Source organism: Cupressus sempervirens, chromosome 2 (assembly GCF_028749045.1).
Source record: "Cupressus sempervirens isolate cs-2001-9-10 chromosome 2, ASM2874904v1, whole genome shotgun sequence".
Classification (NCBI taxonomy): Eukaryota; Viridiplantae; Streptophyta; class Pinopsida; order Cupressales; family Cupressaceae; genus Cupressus; species Cupressus sempervirens.
Window position 1 is genome coordinate 664,993,945 of NC_143119.1, and position 16,076 is coordinate 665,010,020.

Consider the following 16,076-nt stretch of genomic DNA (forward strand, 5'->3'; position numbering starts at 1 on the left):
CTTCCCAGTTGTGAGGGATAAGGGAGTTATAGTAATGTGCATATTTTTTATCATGTAAGCAAATGTTAGACATTGGTGGTAGGTAAAAAGGATGGCTTACATGTGATGGATCCATGGTCTGCTTAAAAAGATGTTGTATGTCAACTTCAAATCAATGACTTGATAGAAAATTTATTTTACTATAGTGCCAACCCTTATTGGAAGAATAACCATGCCTTTGGAGGATCTCTCCTCATCATCATGAACTTTAATCATGATCATCTTTTTGGTATCAACAACATCCTCTGTGTACCCTAGGAATTTTTCCAAACTCAAAGTGCAAATATTTAGGCCTACTTCACTATCAACCAAAGCTCTTTTGACTCTATTTTTGTGAATGAAGACCTCAATTTGTAATGGAGAGTTTTGTGGATGTATCATAGACATGTCATCTTGGGTTGAGAGGGATACACAATGGAGAGTGACAAGGTTACTTACACTATTTTGAAATATGTTAACATCAAGGTTATTTGACACTAAAGCTTTGCTAAGGATCTCTTTATGTTCCAATGATATTTGAATCAATTCAAAGAAGGAAATGTGAGCATGAGTTTTCAATAACTAGTTAACAAAACTATATTTGGGTATAGTGGAACTTGTACTTGCATGGTCTAAACTAGTGGTTGCCCTTGCTAGAACCACCTTAGAGGCTTTGCCTTGAGTAACAATGTTTAACGATTGCTTCTTGTGTTTAAATTTTACCACTATGATATTTATGACATTTTCAAACCCTAAGATCATATTGATCATGTTATCATAATTATGGGCATAATTGACTTTATCATTGGAAGATGTGTTCTAGCTGGCTCTAGAGGATTCACCCTTCTAATGGCTCATGAAGGGGTTTTTGAAGGCCATATGGTCTTCATTATTATGAAGATTGTTTACTTCGACAATTCCTTTATCAAGAAATTTTTGGATAGCCCCTTTAAATAAATAAAAATTGTTGATTAGATGCCCCCTTTTTTGGTGTTAGGTGCATAAGTGTTTTTCATTCTACCACTTAGGTTTGACTTGTGGTTTCTAGGGTTTTTCTTCTGGTAGGACGATGATCTCATCCTTCAAACGTGTTTACAATGCTCTTTCATAAGTGATAGCTCCTTTTTCCACTGATGATAAAATTTTATAATTTTGTGGTGAAAATATTTAAATTATTTGATAGGGTTATGTTTATATTATTTCCATTCACAGTTTAACCCTAGCAAATTTGCATGGTCTCTATCATTTTTGATCCCTAACCCTAGGCCATATAAATGAGAGGGTTTTTATTTTTATCCAAGCACATTGTTTCTTATGATGTTACGAGGGAGGGTTAGTGGAATATCATAAACAAGTGTTGTAGCCTTTCTCGATATCATGATTGTTGTTGTGTCGTGTTATCATAGATAAAATTTTGAGTTTCCCTAATCATACGATATCCATTGTATCATATGATCATTTAACATTTTAAGTGGTTTGCATTATCATCTTCTTTGATATTATGATAAAAGGATTGTTGAGGTATCGGGAGTAGTAAAAGGGGTAGCTATGATCTTGCAACAAGGTGTTTTTCATAGGATTAGAAAGGAATAAAAAGGGTGATGTGATGACGTGATACTATGCTATTATAAGATCGTAAGGGTGATTAATGAAAATGGGGAGATGAGCTATCAGACAAGTGTTTGCTTTTTGATTAGACAGAGCAAATGTACGAGTGCTAGGTGTGTGTGCTATCAAAGTTAGTGGGACTAGAAAAGGCTTTATAATATAGATTGAGCAGCAAGCAATGGTCTCCGATCTTATGATGAATATTTCATTGTGAAATCTCAAGGTTATGAAGAGGGATATTCAATCTTATAATTAGGGCATCATCGTAAAATTGCACAAGAAAAATAATAAGTCACCGATGATATGATATGAAGGTTTCAAGGCTATCGTAACATCATAAAAGAAAATAGGATCCCAATGATTTTACAAAAGGGTGAGCTTAACTGTGATCATATGATCACAGGGTAAATGAAAATGACCCACAATTTTACAAAGTCACTCATCATGAGAGTGTAGAATGAGATGAAGCTAATGCCAATGCTACAATAACAAAGGGGGTCGTAAGGTCATAGGAGGGTTTTGCCAACATGTCCAACTAATCAACATGAGCTTATCAAAGGGTGTTCGTAAGATCAGAAAGCTAAGATTGTAGTAATGTGATATTACAAAAGGTCTTTTCAACTATCCTTGTCATAATATTGTAGGATATTATCTTGAAAAAAACATAATGAAAGGAAATGGACAATGGGCTTCTTGACCAATAAGATTTGAATGCAGTAGGAAAAGTGCATAGTTGGGTATTAATGATGACGCTCCATAAAGTTGACAGAATAGATTGATATCATATTTAAAGCATGCTGAAATCAATGCAAGATAAATGTTAGTCTGTACATATCAACCTATACAAATTTTCTCTTATCATGATCACAATTTACCATTTGCAAGCAGAGAGAATTTGAGCATTTCCTATGTTTTCTCAGCTTTCTAAATTGTCATTTCCAGAGCTTATAAAAAAAAAAATGTAGTATTTACTTTGATTATTTCATTTTCATATTCTCAAGATGTTTGACCAAGAAGTAGAAGAAATCTAGGCCTCATATATGGTAGTTTCAGAGACATCAACTTCTAAGGGAGGCAAAACTAGATAGAGAAAACCTAGTAGATTTGTAGAGGAATGGATGAAACTCTTCTTAGGTTCTACTAATGAAAAATTTGTAGATGATCATGTTTTCTTTGACCCATATGTAAAATGAAGAGATACCATATACCTTGATGTTATTGGTTTTGAGCTTTTCTATTTCTTCTATTGTAATAGGGAGAAGAAAATTCTTGTATGTAACCCATGGAAGAAGAACTTGGCTAATAGATTTTCCCAGAGGTCTTCATCCATGTAGACTTAATGAAGGCCCTATTTTGATGTTATAATCTAGCCACTAAGTCTTTCCATAAGAAGGATGGAACAATTCTCTATACTTTGGATCGAGAGTCTTTCATTAAGGCCTTTGGATTAACTAGTGCTATGGGTCAACCTATAGATTTAAAGGATTTATAGAGGAGATTTGAAGCAAAATCCAATGCTTTCATAGGAACCTCAATGCTGCAACATATCCCCAGGGATTTGAAGAAAGTGGGTGACTATCCAGAGAAGATTCATAAAAAGATGCCATTGGATAAATTCAAAAAATATTTTGTCAAAACTGTATATGGTGTCCATAAGGTGGTAGGAAAAGATGGGTTTGATGAGGTCTATGGAGTAGAGTACATAATTTCAAGTGATGTTCAAGATTCCTACCATGGCTGTGAATATGACTATGTTAGTCATATTTTGGATATAATGAAGGAGAATATTGCTAGAGCCCAGATTGGAGGTATGAAAGATTTCACTTTCCCATACTACTCACTACTGATGCACTTAATTCTTTATAAAAATGTGGGATATATTAGTTTTGATTTCATCAATCAAACTTCTAACTTAAATGGAGATCTTCCTATACAACTCTAGACATGGGTATAGGATAGTACTTATCATTTTTTCTGATTTTGTATCATTTTTCAATAATTTTAGTGCTGTAATAATGAAGATGTTAGATCAAGGATACTATAGGGCACCTAAAATCTTGAAAGGTCTTTTAAGACCAGCCCTACTTCTTGAGGGGAAGAGACTAGATCATAACTAGGGGGATATTTTCTTATTTCCTACTTTTTCTTTAATGAGAGTCAATGGTTGTCCCCAATGACCCCATATATTGCCAAAATTCATTCCTCCTAGGCTTGGAATAATTGAGTTCATTTGGTAGTTGTTTATGGTAAATAGAGAATACCTAGGGCCAAAAGTACATAGGGGAATCTTTTTATGTAGATGCTTTAGAATTGGTGATTTAACCATTGGTAAAGAGGTCCTAGATTACATCAACTCCTATCTACACCATTATAATTTATACACAAGCCCCTACTAAATGTATGACTTCAAGGGTTAGTTGAGGACAATGCTCAAGGAAATGAGAAATTATGTGTTGCCAAATTCAAAGGAGTTGTCCCATGAAGACATCATTCCAAATATAGTAGCAGAAGGGGAGGTAGCTAATAAACTTGCAAAGCTTGATGATGTGCTAAGGGAGAAGGAGAATTAAAAAGAATTGATTTTCAATTTGAAGGATCATACATGGAAATCTCTTACCCCCAAAGAATTAGGAAGATGGTTACGGACCATGCTGAGATTATGACTAAGTTGCCAGAGGGTCCAATGGGGGAAGAGGATAGAGTTTTTCTTGAAAACCCTAAACCTGATGTAACTTTTGAGGTAGGAGAGCATGATGCTCCTTAGGCATCCTAGATGGCCAAAGGAAATAAGAGGCAAAAGATTGTTCATATCCCTCCTCAGGTCAGACAATGGACCCTACAAATTTTCCTAGGAAATATTTAGTATTTTGATGACATGAAATACAATTACTTGCAAACCTAGGGCTACTGGAACTGAGAAAACCCTCATAGATCTAGAATTGGTAGTAGCAAGATTAGATGATAGAATCATCTAGGTTCAACAATTCTTAGAAGATGATGAATTCATCAAGTCTTGTAAATTCAAAAGTTTCTTATATAAGATCAAATAGAGTGAGCTTGTTCTGAAGATGAAATCAGATAAATCTAATGAACAAAGATTAGAATTGATTGAGAAACTATAGGCCTATGATCTTGAAAGTAAGTAATGACTTTAGAAGAGGCCAGAGATTTGGTGCAAAAGAGTGGTATGTTATTAGTGCTAGGATGGGACTTGGAGCAAGAATTTATGCCTAATCAGGTTAGGAGGTAGGAAAATGCCATTTCTTATGAGGCACTTGGTATAGATGGATGAAAGAGAGGGGCTGGTTTCAATATTGATACCAAATCCCTAGTAGTCTAGAGTATGACCCCTGCTTGCAACAAGCCAAAGTTGATGGATGTACAGAGTACTAAATAGGGTAATATGATTATATGGACTTTACAGGGCATCTCTGGTATAGAAATATCCAAGGCACTAAAGAATTTCTCATTTATGAATGAAGACAAGGTGGAGGAAATAGAAAAAAGGTTGGCCTAGTCCATACATGATTACATTGATGTCAGCAAGCTCTATGAGAATGAGCTTAGGTGTAGCCATGTGTATAAAGAAAAAATTGCTGAGCTTGAAGCCAAAATCTAGGGACTTGGATGAAATTACATCTCTCAATGAGCAACTAGCATAAGCAGAACAAAGGATTGCTTCAACTCAGAGAGAAGAGGGACAAGGGACATCAATGCCAATCAAGGTCACTATTGAAGCCTTGATTCAAACAAAAGATATAGAGGAGCATGAATCGTCACAACAAAGAAGAATGAGCATTGATACTCAATCAGTTCAACAAGGAGGAAATGTGAGGACAAAGATCCTTAGGAATATGATGAGCCATAGGGTTGATGTTTTGAAGAACATATCACAACAAGCTCACAATTTATATATTGCTTTACAAAATGCTAAGTAGTTTTGTAATGAAGCACTTTCATGGTTGACTCCTTATTTCGGCCTATGGGGGCCTTATATTCATTTTTTGGATAGACTGATTGTATTGATGGCTAAAAAGGTAGATTTTCTAGACAAGATTTTCACTGTAAAGGAGATCCTAGAAATGGTAAGAGAATTAAGTGGCTTCTTTACTGGTAAGTTGCAAATTATACAAGGAAAATTGAAAGTTTTATCTAAAGGAGTGGAGCCCTTCATACCATCAATGCTAGATGCTACCAATGTAGTAAGAGATTGGTAGGAGTGGTCAACTTATTTTGGTAATATTTGGACCAAAGAGACTACAGTAGCAATTTTTGTAGATGTGTCTGATTCCCCATTCCATGCTTTAGTTGATTCTATTTTCAAGGTAGAAACAAATTTAAATAAGTTTATTGTTGAATTGAAGGCAATCATGGATGCTAGGTGGACCAAGGCTACTCAAGATTTACAAGAAGTAAAGAATACAGACATATTATGTAATTGTGTAGAAGAGTGTCTTGAGGATGAGTGCAGTGATGATCAGTATATGAATGATCCTAAGATTAATGCATTAGCACCCATTGGTTAGATAAATAATGATAGGATTGCAAGATATTTAAATCACCTGCATGAAGACAATGAAAGTAACTTTGATTTATTTTCTACATGTTTCGTTGATGGAGTAGATAGTGTTCTAATTTTTCTTCGCATGCTGAAAATCTCCATGAAGATGAAATGGGTAATAGTTTTAAAGTGTATACTAACACTTTATATGATGAGAATCCTGATGATGATCAGCCCATTTTTTGTCAAAATGTTCAAAGAGGGTCATTGCATGGAGTTATCAATCCTTTGTTTGAAGAGCACATGGACGGTTCAGATTTAGTGGAGAATGAGTTTAATGATGATACTTTATCCTAATGCTATGAGAAATCATATTGTTCTTCTTCCAAATATGACAATGATTATGATCATGATGTTGCATCTGATTATGATAACAAGGTGTTTGATGAGACTGTTGGCCCCTGATTTAATAGTTTTCAAAATGACCAAGAAACTAGATAGATGCATCTAAGGCTAGCAAATTCCTATGATGAATGCACCTAACTGCAATCTTGGGCCAACTATAAGGCTTGACCCTTCTTCACTTCAGGCTCTGCGAGACCTAGGTGGGTTAACCTTGAGGCTCTAAGATATGGTACCAGTGCATTTAAAACATAAATTTGAACCTATTTACTGTAGATGAAAACCCTTATATCTCCTAATAACTCATGAAATGACACAGATCTACAACAGCTAAATGCAAATCTGTGAATCTCATAAGTTGAGTGAGGGTTAATCCTTTTCAGTCCACTACAAAACATGAAAAATTGAACTGATTTGACTAAAAGATTTTGAATTCAACAAAATCTCTAATATGAAACAACATGAACAAGTGATCCTATAAATGATTAGTGCCTTATCTATTAGGAAAATCCATGAATTAATCACATACATATAGATATCTGAGACTCATTTGTATCTTCAGATATACGGTCTATCCATTCACCTTGTAAATAGACATCCATGTTCAATCTGAATCTCATTCTTACATGATATCCTTCTCAATAAAATTGCAACCTTGGTGATTCCCTAAAGCATTTACATAACTCCTTGAGTCACAAGAAACAATAAAACAACATATAGCCTTAAGGGACTGCAACTATGACCTAAGCTCTTTGTTCAAAGATCATAAAACATTGAAAATTCACTGAGACTGGAGACAAGAATCAGAATGAGACTAATGAAATTTTTTTGCTCTTTGTATTATTTCCTTGAAATTATATAGTCATATGCATGAAATGAAAAACATGAAACAACCTAATAGATCTGAACTATCCATATTAACCTTCTTAATCCTGTTCATACAAGCGAGAATGTGCTAAAAGAATGGTTTGACAGTAAAACAGTGGAACCCTACTGGTATTACCCAGAAAAAATTGCCAACAACCTTGCAAAAGAGAAGAAGGAAGAAAGATATAGAAAAGAAGCAATTCTCAGATTGAATTTGCAACTGGCATGTGTACCCTCAAAATTCCTTCCCAAGAAGATGAAAAAGCTTCTTTCTACCTTCTCTTTGTAACTACATATCAAATCTTCATCATTTGGCCCTCAACAACACAAAATATCTTAGATATTTGATGAAAATAATAATTGATTTTATCCCTGATTTTAACTCACAACAACAACAAAAATCAATTAAAAAATGAATTCTAGAAGCATGCAAACTTTTCCATAATTTTTTAAGCCTCAAAAGACTCTAATATATGTTCCCCAACTGATTTTGACTTTCCATAATGAATTCTACCCTTTTTACTGAGAATGCCCCTGAAATTGCAAATCTTCTTATAGAGTGTACCAGTAAAGACCTGTGCATAATCTGACCTCAATAATGGATAGTTCATTTGCTCCCAGTTCCAACGGTATATTGAAGTGCCTAATTCAGACAAAAAAGGTCCCTTTTATGGCCCTTTGAAAAATAGGCTCCTGGACAATGAACAGATATTTAAAATGAAAAAAATAAAAAATTTATATAATTAGACTATATAAATCATCTAAATTTATTCAAAATTTTCATCTTGTGTATTTGAAACTTCTAAACTTGATTTTATTTTCAATTCTCCTTATCCTTCCATTCCTATCATGCCACTTGTCTGCTTTTTATTGGATTTTATTTTTTTGAAATATTAATTAATTAATATTTTAATATTAATCAATTAATTTAATCCTTTAAATCATTTAAACCCAATATATTCAATTTCCCTTATCCCGTAGCCCCGAAACCCTTTCTCATCTCTGTTCACACTCATATGCTACCTTTGAAAGATTCTTTTACATTCTCACGAGTTGGGCCTTTACGCTCACATGCTGAAGTTTTCTTTACACCTTTATGACCTTGGGCATAGCACCAAAGAGACTTAAAATTTGTTTCATGCTCTTACGAGCGTGGTAAGAGCGTGAGTTCTACGTAGCACCGGCATTTGAAATATTTCCTTTCTCGATCATATGGGGTCTCCCATTTGCTTATGAATGTAAGCTTTGAGATTTTTCTTTACATGCTCACGCTATATGTAAGAGCATAAGGTCCTTCCACTTTACCTCACGCTCTAACACCTCATTGCCACATGGCTCCTCTATCCAAATTTCAACTACCTTACACGCTGATCAGGGGCCCTACCACGCATGTTCCCTACCTTTAAAATAGCTTGTGTCCCAAGACACCATGCAGTACGAGTGCACTACTATTTATACATTGAAACTTGCTCCCCAATAGCCAATGTGGGATAAAGGTTTGAGAATGCTTGCTCCTATGTTCTCTGTCACTTCAAAGTTTGACACCTCCTTACAAACTCGTGCCCATTCCTCTTCATATGCTCTGTCCCCTTCCTAATGTGGATAGGCCTCCACTTTACCTGTGTTTAATGCATGAACTACTATCTGAGCTCCTTTTGCTCTTTTACGGCTTCCTTTTAAAGCATGGTATTTTTAAAATTTCTTGTGGCTTCTTTTAAGCCTGCTGTGGCTTATTCCTAGCCGTGGGCTTCTTCTTATGGCATTGGGTGAGTTCCTCTGAGTCGACTAGGGATTGAGGTGTAGGGTTTTAATTCTAATTTCCACCTTCATCTATCCTAGGTGTCTTTTGAATCATATAGAAGAACCCTTCTTTAAAATGCCGCCTCCTTCATTTCCATTGCGTGGGATTTTATTTGACGTTTGTTGTGGGATGGTTTCCTCAAACTATTGTGATCCCTTTTATAGTGCTGAGCCTCCTGTTTAGAATGTGCGGCTTGTTCTTGTTATTCAATTGCCACTAACTAGTGTGAGAATCTCTTACTAGATGCTCTGCTCAAAATCAACATCATAAAATAATGGGAAGGGAGTGATTAATCACTCCAAGAATGTCTAGCAATTTGATATCTAAAACTTGAGCACTCTATTGTACATTTGTCCCAGTTTACTAAAATTACAGTTAACAATGAATGCAACCTCTATTATTGTCAAAGGAAGATGACTTTTTCTAATGATCACATAGATACAAGCACCAACTTAGAATTTCAAACCATCTTCTTGCACCCCATTACCGCTGTGTGAATTTTTTCACCAAATATTTAACGTCATGAACTCTTTCTTTAGATAATCTCAATAATGATGTCAACTCCTTCAATCTCTTCACTACAATTGCCTATTTCCTTTCATGATAATCAGATCCTTTCATAATGCTTCATGCCATGAAGTCTTGCACATTAGCTCTTTTTAAACAAACACCTCAAGGCTTTCTCATCAGGCAAACTAGACCAAAGGCTTGGCTTTAATGCAGATATACTTTTCAGTTATTGTGCAAGTTTGGCTATCAAGTTTTCAAATGGGGTCAATGGCATATAGTAGCAACTTGTGTTTATCATATCTAGCCCTCTCTACTTCTTTCAACTATCACTTCTAGACTGGTTCCATGAAATCAAAGTCACCACTACTAACACTTTGTCAAACCCATCATTTTTGTTAATCAGGTGATATTTTAGTTGGGCCCCAAAAGTGGGTTCGACTAAAAAAAATATTCATTTTCAGACAATTGATACACAGATTGATCCATTGGTCTTTCCAAACTATCGAAAATCAAAATCAAGAATTGAATCATCACTTGAAAATCATTTTATCACTTTATGCAAACTGTGATTTTAATGACAAAGGTTCCTTTGACCAGCTTTAAAAAACTAATCCAAAACTCTAACTGGTCTCTAGAAACTAGCACATTGACTCTTTGTTCCACATTCTTGCACCCTATCGAATCTCATCTCATGACGAATTCGAGGTCAAAAGATATTCGCTATCAAAGTTGACCTTTCAGAATTACCTGCAAGAAAACAAGTCAAAAAACCATAAATTGGGTTTGGATTTGGCTTTGAAAACTAGGTATACAGACACTTAGAGGTATGAAAATTGGGGTGGTGATTCTCTGGGGAGGTTAATGGATTCATGATGAACTAAAACTTGAAACATAACAAGTCTCTAACCACTGCAATACAATGCAAAAGGAATTTCAACATTTTAGTCAACTGGGTCAAAGTTATAACTCGTCAAACAAGGCTTCCCAGAATCCTAAATATTTTGCAAAAGCATGAAAACAATAAATTACCAACTTTGAGGGATTCAAAACCTAGTCAAATGAACTCGAAACGACTCAAAATCTGAAACATAGGTTCTCGAGTATGGACACTAGATATTCCCAAAGTGGAGGGCCATGAAACATTTTTGGGTGTGAGATATTCAATCACAAACATAGCCTCATATCGCCGTTTGACACTTAGGGTAAAATGTAGATTTCAAATTTGCTCAAAATGAGACTTCATAGAATGGCTCAGAATGGTGATTTAACTTCATGAAATGGGTAGATGCACTAAATGGAAGGTTTAAGAAGCATTGAGCACCTCTTAAGCCTGAAAGGTATAGCTAGGTACAATCTCATTTAAAAGCATTTATAGGGCTCAATTTTCTCAACAGTGCTCAAAATTTGGGCTACAATTTTGAGCGCCAACAGAGACGGTTATTGAAAATTTGCCTGTAGCTTGCAAGGATTTTTATGATGAATATTTTAATATGACTAATCCATTTTTTGATTATGAAGAATCATTGAAGAACTTTAGATTAGTTTTAGATTTTGACATTGATGATATATGTGAGTACAAGTCAAAGTGTTCATTTGAGTATCATCTGGTTATGCGTGAGGATACACATTTTCAAGTTATGTGTGATTCATTTCCCCAAGTTGAGTATGAAGCCTTTTTATTCAAAGTTTATAGCATGCATGAGTCATTAAATGAAGAGGATTTTCAGTTTCAGTCTGATATATTTGAGCATGCTAATCAGTACTTTCATAATGAACAAGTTGTAGAAAATGAAGCTAGTTGTTATATGCATTATGAAAGTGAAGTTGTAGATTCAATTTTACCAAGAGAGTTGATTCATGATGCTAATTTGATTGGTGAAATTGATAGAAGAAATATTTCCACTTCATACAAGTTCAGATGAGAATCAGGTTTTTGATAGAGGTAAAGGTTTTTGTTGAAGTTCGGTGGCCCAGGGCCATCGTGTGTACATAGTAGGAGTAGTTGTCTTTGCTTTCAATAAAGTTGTTTGAGAGAAGTTTTTGGGTGTGGTATGCTTTACCTAGAGATCTGAAATCTTTCCATGCCCACAAGAGGCATGCATCCCTAGACAGAACCACTATTGGCACTCAAAATTGAGTTCTCATTTTGAGCGTCTATTTGGAATTTTGAGTCAAATCAAGTCTCATAAATGCCCATAAATGCATGTGTACCTGGCTATACCTTTGAGGCCCCTAAGGTGTTTAATGTTTCTAACACCTTCCATTTAGCCTGTCCACATGTTCCATGAAGTTAAATTGACATTCCGAGCTAGTTTGTGAAGTCCTGATTTGAGCACTTGTCAATTCTACAGTTTCACCTAAGTGTCAAACAATGACAGGAGGCTGTGTTTGCATCTAAATATCTCACACCTAGAAATGTTTCATGACTCACTACTTTGGAAGTGTCTAGTGTCCATATCTAAGAACCTATGTTTCAGATTTTGAGTCATTTTGAATCCATTTGGCTAGGTTTTGAATCCCTCAAAGTTGGTCATTTAATATTGTCTTACTGATGCAATTGCACACAATTCTTGAAGGCCCTACTTGATGAGCTATAATTTTGACCCAGTTGACCCAAATATCGAATTTCCTTTTGCGTTGCATTGTAGACATTAGAGACTTTTTATGTTTCAAGTTTCAAGTTATGATGAATCCATTTGATCAATTTTCAAACACGATTCTAAATACAATTTCTATCTTTTTACTGGTGTTAGCATTTGCAGATTTTTCAGGACCCTTGTTTGTGATATTATAACTCTTAATCCATGATAGGTAGGATTGAATGGATTGTACCACTATGTTCTACACTGAAAATACTTTAAGTTTGTTGATTTTCAAATCTTAACGAATCCATTTCCACACTTTTCCAAGTCAATTCCATTTATACAAAATGTTTTCTGTCGGTGTTTCTAGTTTACAAATTCCATGTAGCTCACTTTGATCGCTCGCCATTTGTACCTAGTTATTCATCATGCACCCAAATCATAGATTTGTAATGTCCTTATTATAGAGAACCAACACCCCAATTTTTGTCTTCCCATGTGTCAATTTGCCCAATTTTCAAAGCCAATTCCAAATGCAATTTAGTGTTTTCTGACATGTTTATCTACGGGCAGTTCTGAGAGGTCAACTTTGATAGTGAATATCTTTTGACTGAGAATTCATCATGAGATAAGATTCAATGGGGTGCAAGTGTGTGGAACAAAAAATTAGTGTGCCTATTTTCAGAGCCCGATCAAGTGTTTGGGTTAGTTTTTAAGGCCAGTCAAAGGACCTCCTGGCACAAAGTTGATAGTCTGCAAGAAATTGATAAAGTGAATATTAAATGATCAATTAGGGATCAAATTTGGTTCAAATCAGTATGATGGGTTCAATAGGCCAGTTTGAGAAGTTAGGTGTGTTGGTCTGACTTTTTCTGCAGTAAAATTTTTTTTAGTTAAACCATAGAAAAGTCAGATGTTCTATGTCTAAGAGAAGTATAAGGTTTTGGATAAACCATCTGTAAGAAATATTCGCCATATAAGCCCTATATTCATCCCTATTCATAAATGGTCGGGCGCAAAATTTTCAAATTTCAAAAGAAGCGAATATGCTTTTGTATTCCTTTTCCTTTCTCCCGGGTTACCTTTCTTCCTATTTGTCCCAACCATCAGATCCGATTAGATCTACCGCTGGCGTTACCTCGCTATTAAGAGTTGCATGCTCATTAAGTATAGCGAGATAGCGAGTGTTGTGTTTTTTAAGTGGTGGGACCATGAAGTGAAGGTGCGGCGATCGGAGATTTGCTTTAAATGTTTTAGTGTGCAGGTACACTTTGCAATTCGCCATAAAAAGGGGAAGGAGAAGGACCCACTAGAATATCTGACATCAGAGCCGGAATGTTGATCTTTCCAGAAGTTCCGCCACCTCGCTATCGGAAAATTCAGGCACTTCACCATTAGCGAAGTAGCGAGGCCATGTGAAAATCTGAAAATGATGACATTGCATCTTGCTTGTATCATAATTATACCAAGTGGCATGACCAGTCATAAATACCGTTGTCAGAATCAGTTTTAATTAATAGAAGTAATTACTGGGTACCCCTTACATTTTCCGGCACGAAATCCTTTAAAGTGCCAAAGCTCGCTACCTCGCTATCAGAAAATTGAGATGCTTCACCGTTAGCGAGTTAGCGAGGCCCCGTAAAATGGCAAAAGATCGGCAAGATCTTTGATGACGTGTAATGACAGATGACTGTGATAAATTTTGACATGTGCCAGCTATGCAGAGATCCGATTCTCATTAATACCTACCTGACCAAATGTACAAGAAATCTGGAACGTCAGCTTGAAGTGGATCAACGGAGCTCGCTACCTCGCTATTAAGAGTTGCAAGGAAGATAATTACCGCGACATAGCGAGATGGGCCCACCGCCTTCTTTCTTAAGAAGTCCTGTAGCGTATCTTTCGATCATTTCTTGATCCGATCAACGGTTGTCGCCGCCTCGTCATGGCAAGGTGCTTGTTCTTTATGCATAACGAAGTAGCGACATGCTGACACGTGTTCTCCGACATCAGTGGGTCTAAAGGTAAACGCCATCAAAAGAAAGAATTATGTACGTGGCAAGCTCTCATTGGGTAAAATAACTGACATGGCAAATATAACTCCTAGTTGTTCTCTTTGTACCGCATGATCGTAGGATCTTTGAAGATCGACGGCGCAGTTTTAAATAAAAAATGTAGTGCCACTCTCTGTATTAATTAGACAAGAAAGCTTCGTCCGTGAGGAAAAACAGAGTATAATACAGAGATATTGCATCAGTTTCATTTCACGTGAGAAAAGATTTGAAGCCATTCTTGTGCAGAAGCTATTACTGAAAGAAAAGCGTGCCAAGGTTGATAAAAAATTGTCAAGTTATCTGTTCGCTGAAATTTTGCAGGAATTCAAAGGAGAATTGAGACAGAATTCAAGTAAGTAAAACTGCCATCACCTTTGTGAGCTTTTAAGTTTTAAAAAGGATAGCCCAAGATGCCTCCTAAGAAGGGATTTACAGGTGCAGTAAACTACCTGGATAGAAATGTGCATGATGATTTGCTTGAGTTACTTCCTGAGTCCACTGTAGAAATGGTGCAAGTTAAGAGGTTAACCTCACTCAACCCTAGGCTTAGGGTAGCTGATGGATTGTATGATAAGGGTAATTGGGTCCGGGATGCTCAAACTGCTCAAACTGGTTTGAGTTTATTCAAGAAATGGTTTGCAGAGAGAAAGTTATATGCCCCTCATGCCAACATTTGGAATTTTGATCTTGGGAAGCTTGTTGTCCCCAGTGTGTTTATGGATTTTGACCTGCTTGAAGCCATAGCGAAAAACTATGACCAAGCCACTAAGGTAGTGAGGAGAATAGATGGTGAGGCTTTAGTTACCATCAGTCCCAAGGAGATTAGGAAGGTTTTCAGTCTGGGACCCCTCACCATGTATCATGTGCCCATTAATCTGATAGATTTAGAAAAAGAATATATATCCAAGAGGGATGTAGTTAGACAGGGTGCACTAAAAGCCCACATAGGCCGAATTGGAGGCCTCCCAACCATAACATCATCTTCTAAAGAGCCCTTCAAGAAATCATGTTTTAATGCCAGGGCAGTGGAGATATATAGGACCCTGTGCAGAGTCTTCGGAGAGGGCGAAGAAGATTTTATTCCGGTGAGCTTCATGTATGTGATCACCCAAATCTCTTCTTTTGGTGTGGAAATAATTTTTGATTTTGCATCTTACTTGGCAAATGAGATCCATCATGGATTGGTGGGGATTGCACAGGGCAAGGTGGAAAAGGTTTGGGGTCAGTATTCCTTACTGATGCATATGTTTCTTTTTAAAGGGGCCACTTATTTTGGTAAAGAAATGGTTTTAAATAGAGAACAAGAAGGGGAAGCACTACCAGTCCAATTATGGAGTGCAGACATGACCTGGGAAGCAGAAAATGCTAGCTTCGTTAAATTTGATAGGCACTTTGCTTCCAAACTAAGGTGCCTCATATTGAGTGACAATCCCAGAATCCCTGAGGCATTAATGCACCTTATCAGGCCTATGGACAAAACCCACAATCTAAAAGTTTCACATAATTGGGGAGATATTATCCCATATTCAGTCTCAACGGTCATCAGGGTCTATGGTTTCAAAGGAACACCCCATGTGTTACCCTATCAGGTACCTTTAAAGGTAGGGATAGCTGAATTTTTGTGGCAGTTGGGAGGAGTGGAGGAGGCCTTTTTGCACAAAAGGGGGACAGGATCAATTTTTCCTACTTGTACTATAGCCCACCAGTTTGTGATAACTAAAGAAGGTTGGGTC